Here is a 20,662-nt window from a genome sequence, read left to right on the forward strand (position 1 = left end):
GCTTTGCCTTCCATAAGGTGGAGCCAGACCAGGTTGCCCTGCACCTCATCTGCATATAAAGTGTTGAAGGATCCCAGTGTGACAAGAACAGCTAATTTCAGTCATGACTGGGGGTTAATTAGCATATAGATCCTTTTTTTGGAGGGAGGGGGTGGGGGAGTATCCAGAGTACACATACATACTGAGCTGTGCTGAGCTGTGGAGTTACCATGGCTTGAAATGCTACTACCAATCCTGCTGGGACCCAGTGCAATGAATTATATGGTAAATATAATATCATGCACAGTTTGTATTATATATAAGTAGGCACAAAAATGTTGTTTAAAAGTGTGTGTGGAGTACCTGTGCTAAAAGTTGCAGTCATTTAAAAAAACTAACAAATAAATCTTAACGTACATCAATTTTGGATAAACTAAATCTACTGGTACCATATGCAAATTACTATGGCTATGTTTATGTTAAGGTCAGTACTTTCAAATTTGCTCCTAACTTCCATTTGCTCAGGGGAGAGCAGGGTCTGACAGTAAAGGGCGGGGAGGGGGGAAGGGACTGCAGGATTGAGGGGGCAGGGAGCAAGGGAGCTACTTGACCCCCCAGATCTATTTTCCCTGCTGTCGCAGTAGGGAGGGAACAAATTCAGGGTAAAACTCCAGTAATTAGATTCTATATCTGGAAAATTATAACAAATTATTCATTTTCCATATATAGAACCTAATTATTGGGAGATTGTCTGAAATTCATGGTGATCTTATATTTGAGTAAATTATATGTTTTTAAAGCAACAATTTTGTCTTTACAAATGAGAGAGAGACAGGATTGTGTTTTTTCAAACTCAATTGAATCCATTAAATCTCTGGGGGTACTATCTGATTAAATAAGCAGAAGGTCTCAGTCTTGGAAAGAACCTCTCAGCAGTGGTGGTAATAATATACATGTCAAAACTTTATATTGATTTTAACCCAGGGAAATGAAGTAATAGCCCAAACATCTCTCCCATTGCTATTCTTCCAGTTCCAAAAAGTCACTAAACTCTGTTTTTAGTAACCAGTCAAAATGTTTAAAATAGACTAACAGTATCATTTCAGTAAGTAAAAAGATCCTGCACATGAAAAATACCCTAAAAAAATTGAGAGAATTCTTAAGTCCCTGAAAGAGTACAAAAGACTAACAACAGATGCTGCAATTGCTACTACAGAGCTCAGTAGTAGCAGTGTTCCATATAATTCAAGTTTTAGGACAAGTTAATTCATGCTGTTTGTGGACCTAATGATAACACTTCTGCTACTCTTTCATTAAGCTATCATTCCTCATCAAGTAGTGCAACATAGTGAGTTGCTTATAGCACTGAATCACAATTCATATGGAATCTTCCCATGGAGGATCTTCACGGTAAGTTCCTACTAACCTTAAGAATTCAATCTTGCAACATGCTGAGTGCTTTACTGAGCTGAGTGCCTTCAAGTTCTTCTGCAACTGATCTGAGGCACACAGCACTTTTAGAGGTTAACAGACTCATGTGGGGTACACTGTTCTGAATTCCAGGACATATGCCTGGGTATTGAGTAAGTATACATGCTGTTTGGAACAAACAATATAGAAATAAGACATTTTTTCATTGATAATTGCCAAAAAATAGAAGTTAAAGAGAAATTAACTTCTATATAGCCACATGGATTTACTTAAGGCAACAAATTCCTATACCACAACTTGTCAGAAAATAATGTAGAAAGGACAAAATGTTATTTCTAAGGCAATTTTTTTTGCTTCTTACATCCTTTAAATCCATTTTAGCCTCTGCATGGACTCAATACAACTTTACAGTGGGATGTAGGCACACAAAAGGTGAATGCGGTTTTGGGATACATCAACAGAACCATTACATGCAAGACATGGGAGGTGATAGTGCCTCTCTGCTCAGCACTGGTTAGGTCTCATCTAAACTACTGTGTGCAGTTCCGGGCTCCACATTTTTAAAAGGATGTGGAAAAGCTAGAGAGGGTTCATAGGCAGGCAACAAAGATTACCAAGGGCTTGGAAAGCAGGTCATATGAGGAGAGGCTGAAGGAGCTGGCATGTTCAGCTTGAGGAAAATGCGTTTAAAAGGGGACATGACAGCAATCTTCAAATACTTGAAGGGATGACATAAAGAAGAGGGACAAGCACTTGCTCTGTCTTGCTGCAGAGAGGAGGATGTGGACCAAGTGCTGGAAATTACAATATAGCTAGTTTATACTGGATAGCCAGAAAAACGTCTTCACCATTAGAACAGTGAGGCAGTGGATTAGACTGCCTAGGGAACTTGTGGACTCTCCATCACTGGAGGATTCAAGAGGTTGGATAGCCACTGGTCAAGGATGAGCTATGCACAGCTATACCTATGGTCTAACTGTGGCAGGAAGCCACCTTTGTTTCTCCCCAAAATCTCTGTGCACTGACAATTTGGTTAGGATGGGCCCAGCAGAGACACACCCTTACCCTATCTCTTTAGGTAACCTGAGCTGGCTACATTCCTGAGGGAGGCAGGGAAACCTGCTCCCTCGGCCTGCATGACTGGTATCAGCTACCTGGGTGGGGGGTTTCTACCTGGTGGGCTAGAGTCTGCCTGGCAACTCGTGATGTATTTCAAATTGGTTGGCTGACAGCCAGCCGGAGCTGGCCTCCACTGGACCACGTGAATGAGGTCACAGGGGCTATATAAGTTAAGACTGTTCAAGAGGAGGGGGCAGCAGCCACGTGGGGAACTTAGATTTAGAGAGGAGTTTTACCATCTGAAACTGGCTCTCTCCCCCAAAACTCACAAGCTAGGAATGGCCTGCCTCCAGAGGGAACCTCCAACAGCCTCTGGAGGATGCTTGTGAGTAAGCTACTTGAGGTCTGATTAGATATCTAGCTGGCAGTAACTCAGATGCGTGATCAAAAGGCTACCTCAGCCAGACTGTTTTGCTCTATGGGATTTCTATGATATTGCTCTATCTTGTACCCTATTTTCACCCTACCTCTGTAATCAATAAAGTTCTCCTCTGAGACCAGTGTAGGAGACTTATTGAGGGGTTGGTCTAAATTATGCCTAAGAGACCTCTGAGGTCTGTGGACTAAGGGAGACTTTCCTTTTTGGCCCCCGACTTGGGGAAGTGCTCCAAGAGCCTGTACTGGGTTGAAACCCGTAGGCCTGTGTTTCCCCGAGGACACAGGGCTGCAGTCCCTTCTTGGGGTGGTGGCAGCTACATTACCCCCAGGCTAGCAAGTGTGCTCCAGGAAGGGGGTCGGCCGGACGTGAGGCACCACTAGGGAGGCACGTCGAGCCTGGAAGGTGGTCGGGCACCGGGAGGTGGGCAGCTCAACGCAGGAGCGCCCCCTACTGGCCCGCCACACTAACCATGACTGTTTCCCATGTTTCTGGGCTTTGCTGGTTGTAATCCACCCCCCCAGTTTTCTACTATATATGTGTCAGAGTGTTTTTAAGCCTTGCCACAGGCATTGGGTACTGGCTACAGCCAAGGCTGGAGACTTCATCTGGGGTGTGAAAATGCTCCTGTAGGGACCAAAGTGAGAAGTTTCTGGCTAGATGATCTTGCCCCCCAACTCAGGATCAGACAGATTGCCATATTGGGGGTCAGGCAGTAATTTTACCTGATGGCAAGAATGGTATGGACAGTGTTGGGGTTTGCTTTTCTTTGTAGCAAGGGCCTGGCCCTCTACTTGGCATCTCTTGAACATATATTGACAACATTTCACAGAAGCAGGATGTTGGCTGCCATGGTTCCTCTGCTTTACCTGTGGCAGGCTAGGGTGTTAGGTCTGTGTTGTCTGAGGGTTGACAATAGTCTTGCATTGAATTTAAATTATGGATTGTATTGGATGGTTTGGATATGGGTTATCCTGCCTCAGACAAGAAATTGGACCTCTGGAGGTCCCTTCCAGCTCTAAAAAGTAGTTATTGTTTTTTGTATTTTTTTAAAAAGAGATCTTTTAACAATATGTGATTTGATTACATGCCAATATTTCCTATAGAGAGTTGAAGGTCTGGGAAAACACAGCTGGCCCATTAATTTCAAAACCACGTGTACAAACTAGAAAATTTAGAGAAGAGAATAATAATTCTAACACAAAAACTTTATTCATAATAGCAGTATAAATTACATTAAACTGTAATATCCTACTCTTTTGAGCCATATTTCAATTAAACACCCACGAAACTTTGTAAAACCCCAAGCTAATTAAGCATTGTAATATCCCTATGCAGCGATTGTAAGTTCACTCCACCAGTGAAATGCAGCTACCTCTAACACAGAAGGCAGCAGATGTTTACTTACAAGTGAACGGTAATGCTAGACAGTGGTTTAGTAGCAGGAATGGAGGAGAATATTATATTCAGCTGGAAACATACTGGGAATTTTAAGTAGGTAAATTCAACCAGGATATGATGGGTATTAAAAGTTCTTATAAAATGTGTCAATATAAAAGGGGGGGGGTTACCTAAAGTAAGTGAGCACAATTTCAGATTTATATTTTTCTTATTTATTGTTTCATAAAGAATACAGTAACCTTGTTATTATTCAGTAGCACTACTTCAGTACTCAAGTATTCTCAAAAAAAATGAGACTCAAAGTGCTTTGAAACCTATAGCCAACACCAATGTCTGCTGTAACTGCATATGTATTCTCAGTAGGTCTTCTCTTCAGGCACCAGGTTAGTAGTATAGCAACAGGGTAGCAACACATTCCCAACATAAAAGTTAAGAAGGGTAATAGGCACATCATACTTCAGTTCCACACAGCACAAAGGCCCAAATGTTTAAAGGCACTTGGATGTCATCTTATTCAAGACCCCTGCTATATGGTACATATATTATGCAATTAACGGGTTAATCGTACAATAAATAGAGCCCATCCTCATGTGCAAAGTAAGACTGGCCACAAATACACGGTAATTATTACACAATAAAAGTGACTACTGAACAATAAAAAGAACCAACCAATTATAAAGTTAACATTTGAAAATGTGTAAATAGCTGGTTTTTATGCCTCTTTAATTTGAACATGTAGCAGGGCTCTACATGTAACAAGGCCCATGTGATTCAGAGAGTTAAACTCCACTTGTATATGTGAATCTGGCATTTAAAAGCTTACCTTTCAGGGATTTTCAGTGAGACCATAAGAATGCCTATATTCTAATCCAAGTCACAACTGCAGCATGTTTTGATCTGCATTTTCCTATTAAAAGGGAATCATGCAATCTTGCCAGAGTGGTCTGGGTTTTGCTCACCAAATATTTACTCAGGTTCCCCAGCAGGCTTTCTTTTTTTAGGTTTTGCTGCTGTGGCTACATTGCTACCACTACCCAAGATAGGTAGATTACAGGCAGGTGGATTAGTTATTTTTGGTCTTCTGACAAGTTGTAATCACACATATAATGCAGACATATTCTTATATAATGAATACCTTTGCAAATAAGAATTAGCATCTAAATAATTTTGGTCTTGTAATACTAAGCAAAAGTAACATGTAAATAAATACCTTTACAAATCTGGGCCTAAGCAAGTTAGGTCCTAATTTAAGAAAGCAATCTTTTTGGGAAGAATGCTTAAGGATGTCTTAAGTTTAAGCATATGTTTAAAGCCCCACATAAGTAAGCGAGACAAATACACGCTGAAGTGTTCATTTTTTAATCGTAGGTTTACGCTGAGCTAAGCTTTAGACAGGACTTGAGATTTTCAAAAGAAACTGTTTTGTAAAGTAATAAAAGATTGAACACTACTTGGATGAAACCAATATGCAAACCATTGTTTTAGCTGCCATAATCTGAAGCCCTATACATACTTCATTTTTAGTGCACTGGACAGATGCAACACATCCACTCAAGATTAGCTGATATTTGTATTCTTTGAAGGATCTCCAAACTCTGTTTAAAAGTGCTGCAGATAGAGCAGACCAGAGCTCTAGAGAGGAGATGAGCAGGGATTAATTTGTAAATATGTTTCAGATGATTAAAAACCCCAACAAAACATATAACTGATTTGTCCTTAACATGACCACTTAAAGTTAGTCTTTTTGAACAGTGCCATCCAGGTGGAGTTCTTTTGTTTGGTTTGAAACAAATTTATCTTGAACACAGAATTGTATCCGTGGTATTTTTGTTCAGTACTACTGAATCCAAAGACTGCCATATTTAAAACACAAGAAGTGAAAACATCCCCAAAATTTCTCCTTAAGTATCCTCATTTAAGTTCACAAAATCATGGTAAAAGACCTATTAAGTCATCCTCATCATACTGCTAATGCACACTCCCCCGCTCTCATTCACACAAATTATCTAATCTGCTCAAAATCCCTAAAGCCAATTTATAAAAGCTATTAATTACAGTAATTTAGAATTTCAAGTCTGATTCAATGATTACTGCTGAACAAGCACGGCAATATTTATCAATGTACAGTACACAGACCAGCTGCTCTCTTGCATTGTTTTTGCAGTCTTTTTTTTAAATGCAAGCTCTAGTCTTATATAATTGAATTCTAAAAAACTAATTCAATGTCTAAAAAAGATTATTTTTCTTATGATTATATAAGTTCTTTAGCCTGTCTTTTTAATATTTCCAAGTGCTCTGAAAGGTTATTTTAGTGATATCAAAGTAAAGCAGTTCTTAAGAAGTGTTTCCTTCATGAAACAACTTAGTAATGGCAGAAGACAGACATACAGACACACATAAAGAAACAAACAAATGAAATAATACTAATACTTTTTAATCAGTACCTCTCTTTCGATCTTGGAACACCATGTTTCAAAATTAAAACCCAAAATAGAAATGTAGAGAACTGTTATACTGTCTTGGTTGTTTGGATATTTTTTCATCTTAACAGCACAGCATGGTAAACATTTGAGCTCTTCAGTGTAAGAGAACATCTTCTAAAACAAATGGGACGCTCGGCAGTGTCTCAAGAAGTTGTTTTTTTTTTTTTAGGTGCTCTATAGCTGGGGTGGCCAACTTGTGACACGCATGCCACAAGTGGCACAGGGAGCCTGTGTGGCATGTGACCGATCAGGGAACAGACAGCGCTACGGCAGATAGGACAGGGTACAAGAAATACAGCAAAAGACCATGCAGAGAGCACAGGGCAGGGAGCAAGAAGCAGAGGCGCAAATTGAGGAAGAGATTGGAGTGGTACTCAAATGGCAGACAGTTCAAAGCACAATTAGAAAAGATTTTTTTAAACATATTTTTCCTAATTATAGTAATTCTTCATTAAAAGAAAGCAACTGACTTATCTGAAGCTACCTAAAGTAAAAATCTTCTCTCAGGGGCTTGTCTAGTAATTCTTTGATTCTCACACCAAGTTTGATTCTCTCTCTCCTGAAAAGAAAATCTATTATACTAAATTTTTCAAACAGTGGAGTACCATTTGTAAAAAGAACCTGTTTGCCCTTGAAATTAGGGAAGGGTGGGCACAGACAATACTTCCTCATGCATATTTACAAGCAAATTTAAGTTACATGTGCATAGAAACAGGCCTTGTGTATGTAAAACCTAGTGCATATGTATCCATTTTTTCCCATAGAACACAGGACTTTTTTCTGAAAATCTGACCTTATAGTAACATCCTCAACAATTGTCTTTGTATCTGGTTTCATATCCAAATTAGAAAAAGGAGGTCATTTTTATTCTATTCCCAAAGTCTTCATGACATCGTATTAAAGTGCTGAAGTGATAAGAAAAGGCATGCTAAGACTTAAGTATCTAGGTTCAGCAAAAAGCAGTAAAAATAAGAAGTAGAAAAAAGGAGAGATTTTGTAGACCTGTAGTTGTATGCGAGATTAGCTACAAGCAGCTATTTGCAAAGCAACTACTTGAGAACTGCTCTTGCTGTAAAAAGCAGAAGCATTTGCATGAATAATTTACAATTTTAGAAAATAACTGTGGAATGTTATTGTTCACCTCATCTTTCAGTCCCTCTTGTAATGCTTCATGGTTTTCTGAAAATATTACATCTATTCTTTAGGACATGAAAACAACAGATCTAAGTATACACAAGTCAAAAAAGCACAAAGCTGAATCAATTCAATCTTCACAGGTTAATCTAAACTGCAAAAATTGAACTGATAAGTAAGTGAACAGACATTCACTTGTGATTCTGGAAAAGCAGCCATATACCTGCAGTGACCCAGGCCAGAAGCTAGAGCACATCTCCCTGTTTGACAGAAGCAAACATCTTGGGCCAAACCTAATCTACCCACCCTGCTGGGGGGGGTTGCGGGTGCGGTTTGCGGGGAACATGCAAAGCATCCTGGGATGCTGAGGGACTGTGAGTTAACTTGAATCTGGAGGGGATCTGGGACAGAAGTTCAATAAACTAATTTAACCTAAATCAGGTAAGTCTGATCATCAGTGATGTGTAGGGAGGGCACATGCCCCCACCCAGACTGGCTGCCGCCAAAGAGGCCACCAGCTTCTGTGGACAGTGACAGCCCCACCCCCACCTCCACTGTCAATGCTGCACACGGTCCCCACTCACCAACAGTGAGGATGGTGGCTGTAAGTGGTACCTGCTCACTGCCTGCCACCCTTCCCCCATCTTCCTGTCGACACCACCATGTGGGCGGTCTCCGCTTGGCCCGCCCTCACCACTGACATCACTGCAGCCACCTGTGGGCAGTCCTTGATTGCCACTGCCACGCTCCTGCTGCCGACACTGCTGCTGCTGCCTGTGGGTGGCTGCCGTGCCACCCCAGCCTCAGGAGGCATGAGTCATTCATGAGCCTGATAATACATCTATCCTGGTTTATCTTAAACTGGTTTCAGCCAGTTTTTGAAACTGGTTTATGTGCAGTGAACTTTTGTTATGTTACAGATCTGATGCAATTTCTGATCACTTATACCAGTTTACGTGCAACTTCTGTCTCTAGCCCAAGAGTCTTGTAGTTTCTTCACTGGATACCATATTACCTTCGTCTAGTGCTGAAACAACCTATATCTCGTTTATACACATTTGGCTCTAAGAAAATAATAGATCTGCTTTCATGTTCACAACCGCCTTTTCAAGGTGCAGATGAAATGAAATGAAAATACTTTCATGTAATCTGAGGTTCTAGCCATTTAATCAAAACTTTTCCCAACAACAAACAAATTGAACCCGTTCCCCCCCAGCTAACATAAATCTGAAAAGCTTCTGGCATGATATGTACTGTTTGAGAATCCAAATTTGAGTTTCAGTTAACTGTTTATAAATTAAGCTAGAAAGATATATTTTTCCTTGTTTGTGATCAATTATCTAAAACTATATAAAATAGATCTAATCAAACCTGATATGTCTTAGAAGTTACCCTCCCCACCTTTTCACTGTGTAGTTTTATCCAGTAGGTAGCTTGGTGTGAAGACATGCCACGCTTCAATATTACCCATGTTTATAAATTTATGGTAAAAGGAGCAAATTTCAATTTTCATTGCCCTGGGCTCTCTTTTTCTATTTAATCAATTGCTTTACGGGTATTACTCATACCCAGTCCTTAGAGGACTATTCTGACTCTATGCAGTCAGAACAGATGTGAAGAGACAGATGGCTTTACCAGGTGCAAAATGGGAATTCAAAAACTCAGAGGATCTTCAATATTTAAATGAACCAAGTGGAAAGTGACTATGTACACACTTTGCAGAACCCATGGTCTCAGGGATAGTTTCCTTACAGAGAGTACATTTAGAGACCCTAACAAGAGTTAAATTTAAAATTACGAGACCATCTCAAAGGAGTGGTTAAGATTTTAGACAGTGTTGCAATCTGATCAGTGCAGCACGGCTCCCTTCAGGAAATGCCAAGAGACATTTGCAGATGATGAAAACAAGGTAAATTCTAACACTAAAAATCTAGAGAGGCAAGTCAAACGTTGAGCTAGTTCTGCAGAAGAGAACTCAGATTCCTTGGGAGAAGGTGATACCATCGACCCTCATGATAGGACAGTCCTTTTTTCTACTGGTGTTATTATTTATTCGCTTAAGTAGTTTCAGTGCACATAGAACAGGATTACCACAAAACATACTGAAGAGCACTATTCCCGAGACATGGGGAGTATGTAACGGTTTCTATAAGCTTCATTAACCTGCAGGGGAACATCCTGGGTGTCAATTTATGACTTGCCCAGTTGAACAGCTTCTTAGGTCTTCCATTCCTACCTCCCCCCATTATTTATTCATTGTTAATAAAAATGCCTCATGGGACATGTATATAATTGACAGTAATCTGCTCATGACAAGCTGCCTCTTCAATCAGAGATTTGAGATCCTTTGTAAAGCTCTTCCACAAAATATCTGAAATAGGATGGAATTAAATGCATCGTTTCTGGACAATTTCTGGGATTAAGAAAAGATTTCAGTGGCAACTTTCCTACAGGTAGAACAAAGTAAAGAAAAACAAATATTAATTCCAGAGAATGCATCAGTGAAGCAGGAAACCTAACAACAAGATACAGAGCTCCACCTAAGTAATTAAAGATCAAATCAGGCACAAACTACCTCCATAGATCCTGAATATTTCCATTTGGTACACAAATATTAAACCCAGTACACTCCATTGACCATGCAATTCACAGCATCTGTGCACACAGCTATACAATTACCTATTTAAGCACAGGTTACTTGGAACTGAGGAACCAGAGAAAAAGAATAGGATATAACAGTAAAAATAAACACTAAGGTAAAAAAAAACAAAAAGTGGAAAACAAGGAGTGAGTTTTACTTAATCATCTAAAATATTCCCTCAAAACAACATTAAGAAGCTTGTGTATTCTATTCACAGGTAACCAACTTCAAAATATTTTCCAATCTCCACTAACTAAAATCACTTTGTTATGCCATAAGCAAGCTGTATACTACTTGGGACTCCCACCTCCCGGATCTAGGAGCTATCATTCAAAGTACTTTCATTTCTGACTTAATTAAGCCTTTAAAGCCTTTTCGGTGTTTACTTTTTATTTTTTTATGATATCCTGAATGGCTCAATCATAAAGAACAAGCAGAATGATTTTTTTTTTATTGTGAGTACGGGTTAATCAATAATTGAATCTTAACTATTTAGTTTATTTATAGTGTATACACTCAGATTTGCATTTCTTTCACTTTCTAGTAAAATCACATTACAGCAAATATGCCAGTTAATCAAATGTGCACCACCTGGTGAATTCCCTGCTGTCAGTGTGCCGGAGACAGGGAGGGGAGCCTGTGCTTTGCCCTGCACAGGCTGAAGAAGTGAAGGAGAAGAACTCAGCTCGTGGTGGCAAAAGCGGAAGTGGGACTTCCTGTTTCATTTTCATCGTGTCCCTTGGATGCCAGTTAGTGGAGCTTTCCAGTTGAAGAAATGCCAAATAACACAGCTTTTGCTGTATTTTCTTTTTCATTTCGATAAAAACGTAGTCAGATTGCACTGAGCCTAAATTCAGTTTTAAGCAGGGTTTATTCTGAAATATCTTTCTTTTATTCGGTGTGTGCATGTATAGTTGTATGTGTATGTGTGCACATATGCATTTTGTTTTGGTCCCATATTTAATGAACTACTTTTTCAATTATTCTTTGTGCAAACTGTGAAAGGATAGTTTTCCTCATGTCTTTTTGCAAAATTATTTTTTTGGGGTTGGTAATTCCTTCCATTTCATAGTGTTAGCAAGATTTGCATTATTACTATAAAGAAATATTTGAAAAACCTCTATGGTGTACACACAGAGAATGACATATGGGACTTGAGAATTGGACTGAAATGATGAGAATGACATCAAAGGAACAGATGCTGTAGGCTTATAATTTACAAAGATGTTATGAATATCCAGCTATACCATGTTAATAGTTTTTTGTACCACCCTGTAGGCTTGTTGTTTAGGAGACATCATATTATAGCCTCAAGCTGAGGTTCCTCTGAATTTTGTTACAGTCTAAAGAGATACTAAGGCAAATTAATGAGGCATGGTTTGGCCTCAGATAAAAACTACTTAAATTTAATCTATAACTGTGGAAAAATGCAATTCATTTCCTTTTCCTCATCTATTCCACAAAATCATAACAGTAAGACGTTCTTGGCACAACACTGAATTGTATTTCATCTGTCATGGATGTTCTGTTAACCATTCAACATGGCTTTTATACCATCTGCAATCAAGAGATATTGCTTGGGCAGGAGATAAGCCATAACCAGATTTGCAAACATGATGAAACAGAGTCACTTTCTAAAACTCATGAGAAGTAGGTGATAAGCCTGCAAATGATTATGCTTTAAACATTAAATGTGTTCATTCTCTCTCTCTCCCAGCCCCACTAATTCTTGCCCTGCACGCTGAAATGAGGATGATCCGTACCGCATGACAGCAGCGGTTTGACTCAAAGACCACTGATGTCAAAAGAACCTTGGCACAAGGTAGTAGGTAAGGAACCATGAAGTTCACATGGTAGCAAACAAATGGAAGTCTCATCCCATAAAAATTAAGGGAATGCTTGTAGATAGGGAAGGACCCTCATACTACAGGAGCCATTTTTATTACTGCTGTTATGCTCCCATGCTTTGCCACTCTGGAGTATTTGGGGACCTCTCTCTGCTTCTGACATCTGAAAAAGACATCTCTGAAGTCTGACACATTAGATTGGTATAACATTAGATTGGTCTTCTGAGGACAACTTGGATGCTATAACTGAGATCAAAGCAGCTGTCAAAGCAGGGAGGTTCTCTTAAATTAGCACCGTCTTATTCTGAATGCAATTCAAGTACTTGATTTGGATCTGAAGTTGTCTCCAGTTCAGATGCTGGTTATGTGTGGTATTGTCAACAGCTTTTGTGACTAGTTCTGGTACTTAAAGCACAAGTCCACAGATTTAATTACAAAGGTGCTAGTGACAGTGATATTCAGTCCAAGGTGTTCACTGTATGAGCCAGCTTTCTGCTAACCCTTAAGGAAAATATGCAAAATCTCTCTCATGCTCTTGCCTATGAAACAAAATTAGTGAGCCAGTAATTAGGTAATTTGTTCATTTAATGTTGTTTATAATTATAAAAACGATGCTTTAAAAGGGATTTTCACCTTCAGAGTTGTTAACTGGAAAGACTATAAATTATAGAACAAGCCATCTATATCTTCTGCTACTCATTACTGGTTTCTGTACCATATCCATGCATTCAAAACTGTGTCTTCGTTGCTAAGCTTATCCCTCATCTGGTACATCAGCATCAGTATAAACTTCAGTACGCATACTACAAACCATGGAGCCCATGATCCCCCTCAAATACACATTTTAGTAAAAATAAAAGGTGCAATGCCTGTGACAAGAATGGCAATGAAAATATGCAAACATAAGCAAGCAGATGCAATATGGTATAAAGATCAGACTGTGGTAGGTCCAACAGTGAGGTGAAATAAAAGAAATGCCTATATGTCTATTTTTTAATAGAATCTTTCAGCTTTACCTATATAATAAAAAAAATAAAAAATAAAAAAAATCAAATCGGTTCAAAAAAGCTCAAAACATGCATCTTGTCACGAATGTACATACATAAGCAAACATATACAAATTAAAATTCCTTAAAAAGTGAGTTAGGCACTACTTTATTTTAAATATTTTCTGATTTTCTGTAATTATATAAGGTTAAAGATTACTTTAAAATTCCCATTAAATAATCGTACCAAGCAAAAATAATATAGTCAGTAACGGGATGAACCTACATCAATGACTAATAGGTTTTTCACAATTTAGTTGTTATCCAAATACTCTGTTGCTGACCTAAGTTTACTTGGGTAACCTTAATTATGTATTTACATGCCTTTGGAATGATGTTTTTAATATAGTAGAAACTCTACATAGAATTTCAAGGCACCTTTTTTCATCTGGCTGGGATAAATGAGAGACTTCAAAATTTACTTTGTGATACTGAAATTCACTGCTTAAATCCAGTATACTAAAGAGGCTCTCTAGGATACTTACTCATAATTAATTATGTGTACAATTAAGTAAGTGTACAAAGGTAATTTACAATAGATAGACAAGGTTTCATTAAATTTTCTTCTACACTTCTCTTTGCTAAATCAATAATCCATCAGGCCAAAAAAACTGCTGGGCTCTACATGATCAAATACAACATTTTATTGTTCTTTTTGTATGTATAATCTTGTGGATATTTCAAACTTAGCCAAAAAAAGTGCTAAGATTTTCAGCTATTTGCAAAATGTTACAACAGGTTGTTTTTTTACACTTTGCTAAACTCTTCCATTGTATGCATAGCCATTAATTATCAGCATGTACACCCCAAAAACTATATTATTTACACAAATCCAAGATGACTTTGAATTTAAGATGACCCCTCAATAACTGGATTCTATACATGGGCTATTTATAAATTTGTTATAATTTTCCATGTACAGAATCTAAGTATTGGAGAGCTGTCTTAAGTATAGCAGAGCTGTCCTGCATTGCTATAGGAGGGCACGTGGTGGGGGAGTGAAGTTGTTTGACCTCTGCCCCTTGCCACCTGTCCCACTCACCTCTTGCCCTCCCCCACCCAGTGCCTGCCCCGTCACTTAGCACTTGCCCCGCCCATGCCTATGCTCCCCTGTTCCTGTGCCCCCTGGCGTCTAACACCCGTGGTTCCTCCAGGCCCTGGCACCTACTCCCCGCACACACTTTCTTCTGTCCCACCTGTCCCCCCACACTGCTGCCTGCCACCACCATCTTTCCCTCCTGCCCCCCCACTTGTATTCAAATGTGGGGGGGACTTTTCCCACCCCCCATGTCAAATGGGGGTGGGGGAGGAGAACCTTGTCTTGGATTTGAGTAAACACAGTATATTGTCCTTCACAGAACAGAGAGCAGTTCTCTAATCTTCAATTTCCATTCCATTTGAAGATGGAACTTTTCCTTGAAATCTTCTATTAGCATGGCATAATTCCCTGGGTTGTTTTTAACATTTGATGGTAACAAATTATTGGTAGTTCCTAACAGTTTGGCTAAGATTTTTTATTCAAATGAGCAATAAAAGTGTTGAGAAATTAGTGCAAAAAAAGAGGACTGTGATAAAATACTACAAAAATGTTACTGCAAACAAGTATCTGGGTGCTTTAAATTGAAGTTGTCTATAAAGCCGTATCGCTCTTTTCTACATGAAGAAGTCTTACAAGCTTCTTTCAGCCAGGTGAAATTTTTTTTTTTTTTAAATCAAGCATGCATTTGGATATTAAAAAAATCAGCCTGTATATTAAACAAAAGTGAAATTAAATGCATTACAGGACAGAGTACAAAAAAGGTTGCTACACAGCAATAACCTTGATTGCTGGCATTGAACTCCACAAAAACAAGAGGAAGAAAACAAAATCCTGCCAGCTCCTCTACTATTACTCCTTTCCTTGAGAGAAAATTCAGCTAAAAATGAGGGGATACTGAGTAAGTAAAGAGAAGAATGGGTTACTTCAAGCAACATTCCTTGAGCATATAGGGTAAGAAATACAATCCAGGAGAAGAGGATGACTAGGTTATCTGCAAGCAGTATTCCCTTTTCACATGCCCCTTACCTCCCAAAAACATACACTATCAACAGATACACCTGGTAATAAATGCAGTAGAGAAACAATTACCTACACTGCAGCTAGAACAATTAGTCATCTGAATTCAGAATCTACGGCAGATATTAGAGTCAAAAGACAAAACATGATTGCATGAAGGGAGGACAAGATGGTTATTTTACTGATAAAGGAAGCAGGTACCTCAGTCCTCAAAGCATAATGCTAATGTGGCAAGACACAGATACAGTATTTAGGCTGTCTTAAATGATACAAAACTTTAAAAGCAGGTCATGAAAGCCTTATATTTCTGATATGGATATATATGAAATCTTAATCCATAATGAAATCTGAGTTTTGCTTCAAGTGGCTGTATAAAAAGGGAAGGGATTTATATATGGACTGGGTTGGCAGCAGCCTGTGCTTGCAGCAAAGCTCCTTTAAAGCATTCCCTTTCCCCCACCTGCTTCCCACTACAAACAAATGCCGACCCCTGAATTAAACCACTGTTCTTAAAAATGTTTCTAGACCCCTCCTCCTCACAGGAGGAAAAGTTTCTTTTCTGCATAGACTAAATTTTACTTCTCTTGTACAAAACAGCCAATGAAGTCTGAGTTTTGCTTCAACTGGGTGTTAAAAGGGAAGATATTTTTATGTTTTTTATATAGTTCTTTGATATGGTCTCCCATGATGGTCTTATAAAAAAGTTGAGGGATTGTGGACTGGCAGAGTCCACAGTCAGGTGGGTTGGGAACTGGCTAAGGGGTCAAACGCAGAGAGTGTTAGTGAACAGGTCTGTATGGTCTTGGCGGGAGATGGCCAGCAGTGTCTTGCAGGGTTTGGTTCTTGGGCACATGCTGTTCAACTTCTTTAACAACAATTTGAATAAGGATGTGGAAAGCCTGCAGGCCAAGTTTGCAGACAGTTCTAAGTTATGGAGAAAACTGGTCACGCTAGGGGATAGGATGTGGATCCAACCAGACCTGGACAAACTGGAAAGATGGGTGGAACAGAACCAGATGCAGTTCAATAAGGAGAAATGAAGAGTGCTTCATCTAGGGAGAAGTAACCAGGGACATTAATATAGATTAGGAGATGGCCTGGCCAGCTCGATGGCTGAAAGGGACGTTGTAGTTATGGCTTGATCGCAGGATGAACAAGAGCCACCAGTGTGAGACTGCAGTCAATAGAGCTAACAGCATACTGGGATGCATTAACCAATGCATCGCAAGCAGGGCTAAGGAAGTGATACTTCCTCTCGACTCGGCATTGGTGAGACCCCAGCTGGTGTACTGTGTCCAGTTCTGGGCACAGCACTTCAAAAAAGATGTGAAGAATCTTGAAAGGGTCCAGAGAAGGGCCACAAGAACGAACCTTATGAGGAAAGATTCAGGGACCTGGGGCTGTTCAGCCTGGGGAAGAGAAGACTTAGGGGGGGACTTGGCCATCTAATAAGTATTCGAGGGGTGAATATCAGGAGCTGGGGGGAAAACTGTTCACTAGGGCACTCCAGCAGAGGACAACAAGCAATGGCCATAAATTGTTACAGGATCATTTCAAGTTGGATGTAAGGAAGAACTTCTTTACGGTAAAGGTGACCAGAATCTGGAATAGACTTCACAAAGAGGTGGAGCAGTATCCAACGTTGGAAGTCTTCAAAAGGAGACTGGACAGGCACCTTGCTGCAATCATTTGATCTTAGCAGTATTCCTGCCCAGAGCAGTGGGGCTAGACTCAAGGATCTTTCGAGGTCCTCTCCAACCCTTAATTTCTATAATTTTTAAGAAAGCATGTGAAAACAACAACAGTAATAGAAATGGCTCCTGTAGTATGAGGGTCCTTCCCTATCTACAAGCTTTCCCTCAATTTATCTGGGATGAGACTTCTATTTGTTTGCTACAATGTGGACTTCATGGTACTTTACCTAGTACATTATGCAAAGGATCCTTATGGTCAAGTTCCTTTGTATATGGCTCAGCCAACACTGCACAGCCCTAAAGGGGTATGCTACCTCCTCGGGGCACTCGCCTGCCATGACTTGATGGTAATAATTGGAGAATTCTCTCCCTGAGAAGGAAAACTGGCTCTGCTATCAGGGGCATCTCCGATAATCCAAAATAATCAGTTATAGCCTGTAATAGTCTCACAGGCCTTACAGGGGGCTCCTCCAATGCCAGTACCCCCGCCACAGTCCTCTGGGTGTTAAGTCCAGGCTCCTGCTGTTAAGGTGTCACAGCTAGGAGCAGCTCTTAGTACCTTCCTGGATGACTCCCAGGAAGCCTCTGCAGTCCATTAGAAACAAAAATGCAAAAATATGGGGAGGGGTATCCCTGACCTCTGTTGCTCTCCAGTGCAGGGTTTCTCCTCTCACTATTACTTGTGCCCTTTTGGGGTCTCCGCCCTGTACTCTCAGCCTACGAATGCTGGTTTCTGGCCTTCAGCTGTATTGAGAAACCTGGGCTGAGTTAACATCAAGTGACTCCTTCCCTGAGGTTATAAACAGCCTGAGCTGTTCCAGCCCCATCTTAGTGTTTCCAAATAGGGCTTTCCCCTTCCAGGGATTCTGTTTCCCAATAGGAACCTTAAGGGGGCCAGACCATCTCTGTGTTCTCCTGGGGCTCTCTGCAACACAGGCTTTCCCTGCTGGGACACTTCTCCCCTCTGCCTTACAGTGGTCTGCAGGTAAGGGTTTAGTTCTTCACGCTCCCAGACCTGTCTAGGGGCTTCTTCTGTTTGCTGCCTCTGAGCAGGCTCTGCAGTTGCCCTGTTTCAACCGTTCCTGTGTCCTGCCCCTTTACTGTTGGGGCCGATTGACTTCCAGATACTAAGGGGAAAGGAGCAAGTATCGATTTTTCTCCTCCCACTTCCCCTACAATCCTGTTGATGTCAGTGGTTTTCAAGTCAACTGACTTCATATCTATCTTTCTATCTATCTATCTGTCTATCTATCTAATCTAGAGAAGCAGAGTTTAGAAAGGAAATACTTTAAGGGAACTTTGCTCCAAGCATTGGAGTTGCTACCAGCTGGTCCACAGCGCTGGAGGCAGAGCTGCAGTCACTGGTCTTTACCAGAGGGCTACCACCATTCCTGCCTGCTGCAATTTTTCTCCGGTGCCCAGGCAAAGCCCCTCTATCCCCCTCCCCACCCTGAATTTTTCTAATGCAAAAGTCCATTTGTCTGACATTTACAGACTTTCAGAAATGTGTATAAAGTTTCAGTTATTATTTAACCATCACAATAACTCTGTCAAGAGTTTGCTTTTTCAGAAAGTAAACAAAGTTGCAAAGGGGAAAAAAAGCATCTGTACTAGGGGAAAAGTATTTTAAATTTAGTTTTATTCTACATAAATAAACCCCCCAGGCATACTAAGTATTTGTGATTTAAGAGATGGGATTTTGTTTAGTTTAAATTTAAAATTGACTGCAGAGTTTTAAACACAGAAAGATTACATATTTTAAGAGTAGAATATAGCTTTCTTAAGCTGCTTTAGTATCAGCCATCAGGTTATAAAGCCATCAAAATAAGTCTTTCATTAAAAAAAATATAAAACCCTTAGGTTCTTTTTAAAACTACTGGTTACAGAAAACTGTATTAACATAAATTACATTAACTGTGCAACAGAGTAAAACCATAGTTTAAAAACCCACAACCACTTTAAAAATGCCACTTGCACTAATGGTCTGCTGTGCTTAAAAAACAGATAATTTTTCTTTAGTCCTGACATGGAATTAGTTTGCTATGAAGCTTCTTCCAGTCATGACATTAACCAACTAGTTACAAAGACAAATTAAAGGGCTAAAGTTGTAAATACGTTAAACATCAAAAGCCTAAGAAGTGCCCCTTGCTTGCATTTTTACTGAGTGCAAAATTGAGCCCACTTTTCTAATGAATGGTTGAATCTTTAAGCTGATTCAACTAAGCAGCACCTAAATTTCTTTCATTTTCTCTTCCATGAGTATTAAATCCAAATGCCCAGTACTATGGAAACATCTACAAATAGGTTTCAGAAGAAAGGAAAACAAGATAAGCCAGTGGTAGTCAACCTATTTCCCCCATGGGCTGGACAGACGGTACTCAGTCAGTCCATGGGCCAGATCTGGCTGGTGGGCCCGACCCAGCACATGGAGCAACCAGGTGGAGCCTAATCCAGCCATGTGGAGAGAAGGGGGTCATCTCAGTCCCGATCTAGCAACATATGAGGGGAAGGGGCCATGGTCTGGGCCCTGATCTGGTTCGGTGAGGCTAAGGAATTTGGCAATGGGTGAGGGGTGATAGTATTACCATACATGCCACTGCTCCCCCACCACCAAATTTCCCAACCCATGGGAAGCCCCGCAGGCCGGATGCTGTGGCTCCATGGGCTGCATTTAGTCAGTGGGCCAGAGGCTGAACATCCCTGGTCTATGTTATGCCCTCCACCCCTCTTTCACTAGTTTCCACCCGATCATTCTCTTAGGAGGGGAATGGGCAAGAGAGCCATGAGATTTATTCTTCCTCTCTAGCCAACTATGGACAGAATCCCTGATAAGCCACCAATCCCTACAAATCCATGCAAATCATGGGGAATCTATAAGAGGGCAAAACCTCCCTCCCTCTGCAGAAGCTGTGTTCCCGTGTATTTCTGGCTCCATGACAATATGATTCTAATGGAAGTGATCATTACTGGCCTCTAGGCCCCACCCTTGACAGGGAAACACCAGTGTAACATAAGTGCCAGTGACTAGACAACAACTGGTACTAACTTGATAGGTTGACCTCCAAGTGAAAAGCAATTGTGTTTATTAAATCCAGATTATCCTAGGAAGTGTGTTGCAGGCCAGCACTGTTCCACAGTAATCTAGCAGTGTAACTTTAATGAAGCCCAGCTTACAAGGCTTCCCCAGATTTCATTAGTTAGCTAAACCAGAAAGAAATACTGTCTGCTCTGGAACATCTCTTTATCTGCAGATCCTTTCATGCCCAACATGACCAACCCTTCTCCCCCCACCAGACGTAACAGTTGCCATCATGGATCCCATCCACCATAAAGCAGCCTCTGAAGCATTCAAGTGGGGATAGTAGGGTGAAGATTGATGTGAAGGCAGCTAGGCCCAGTTCAGCCCAGTCTTAAAATGGCACAATCAAGCCTGATTTCTTATTATATCACAAATT

General features: G+C 40.2%; 1 protein-coding gene across 1 annotated transcript in view; it reads right to left on the reverse strand.

Moving 5' to 3' along the window:
- Nucleotides 1–20,662, reverse strand: part of DTWD2 (DTW motif tRNA-uridine aminocarboxypropyltransferase 2) — a 186,628-nt gene that overhangs the window by 62,469 nt on the left and 103,497 nt on the right. The gene's annotated exons all lie outside the window — the stretch shown is intronic.

The sequence above is a fragment of the Crocodylus siamensis genome, chromosome 3 (genome assembly GCF_052110815.1).
Source record: "Crocodylus siamensis isolate JL-2025a chromosome 3, ASM5211081v1, whole genome shotgun sequence".
Classification (NCBI taxonomy): Eukaryota; Metazoa; Chordata; order Crocodylia; family Crocodylidae; genus Crocodylus; species Crocodylus siamensis.